The sequence below is a fragment of the Lepidothrix coronata genome, unplaced genomic scaffold (genome assembly GCF_001604755.1).
Source record: "Lepidothrix coronata isolate B3197 unplaced genomic scaffold, Lepidothrix_coronata-1.0 Scaffold190, whole genome shotgun sequence".
Taxonomy (NCBI): domain Eukaryota; kingdom Metazoa; phylum Chordata; class Aves; order Passeriformes; family Pipridae; genus Lepidothrix; species Lepidothrix coronata.
Window position 1 is genome coordinate 968462 of NW_016690370.1, and position 1429 is coordinate 969890.

Genomic DNA, 1429 nt, shown 5'->3' on the forward strand with positions numbered 1-1429 from the left:
TTGTTCTGCCCCCCTTTTAAGGAAATTTTTATACACTCTTTGGGTTTTAAGGTTAATTTTATATATATATAAAATTATAAATATATATTATATATATTTATATATATAAAAATTATATATATAAATAAAAATTATTATATGTAAATTTCCCCAAGTAATAAATATTAATATAATGTTTCTAATACATAAGCTTAATATATGTAATAATAATATAGCAATAAATATATATTTATTATATACACCCCTTGTTTTTTATGGTTAATCATTGCAATTTTTATAAAGATATATAAATTATTATATATATAAAATTATATCTATAAATAAAAATTATTATATATAAATCTTTCAAAATAACAAATATAAATATAATGTTCCTAATACATAACCTTAATATATGTAATAATATTATAGTAATAAATTAGTAATAATATATATTTATTATATAATAAAATATAATAATAAAATATAGTAATAAAAGTAACAAAAGTGCAGGATATTGTTGTTCTACACCCTTTTAAAAGAAATTTTTATACACTGCTTGCTTTTTATGGTTAATCATTGCAATTTTTATATATTTAAAAATTATTATATAAATATAAAATTATATATAAATACAACATATTATATATTAATTTTCCAAAATAATAAATATAAATATAATAATGTTTCTAATATATAAAATTAATATATGTATTAATAATATAGTAATAAATATACATTTATTATATAATAAAATATAATAATAAAATAAAACCTAGTAATAAAAGTGTAGGATATTGTTCTACCCATTTAAAAGAAATTTTTATACACTCCTTGTTTTTTATGGTTAATAATTGCAATTTTTATATATATAAGTTATATATATATAAAATGATATATATAAATGCAAATTATTATATATAAAATTTTCAAAGTAATAAATATTAATAATGTTCCTAATACATAACATTAATATATGTAATAATAATATAGTAATAAATTAGTAATAAATATATATTCATTATATAGTAAAATATAATAATAAAATAATAAAATATAATACAGTAATAAAAGTGCAGGATATTGTTGTTCTACCCCCTTTTAAAAGAAATCTTTATACACTTCTTGCTTTTTATGGTTAATCATTGCAATTTTTTATATAGATATAAATTATTATATATATAAAACTATATATAAATACAAATTATTATATACTAATATTTCAAAGTAATAAATATAAATATAATAGTTTCTGATATATAACATTAATATATGTATTAATAATGTAGTAATAAATATACATTTATTATATAATAAAATATAATAATAAAATAATAAAATATAATATAGTAATAAATTGGTAATAAATATATATTTATTATATAATAAAATATAATAATAAAATAATAAAATATAATATAGTAATAAAAGTACAGAATGTTGTTGTTTT

The 1429-nt window shown here is 12.8% G+C and overlaps 1 protein-coding gene across 1 annotated transcript in view; it reads right to left on the reverse strand.

Moving 5' to 3' along the window:
• IFT80 (intraflagellar transport 80) overlaps positions 1 to 1429 on the reverse strand; it is a 32911-nt gene that overhangs the window by 15177 nt on the left and 16305 nt on the right. The window lies entirely within an intron of this gene.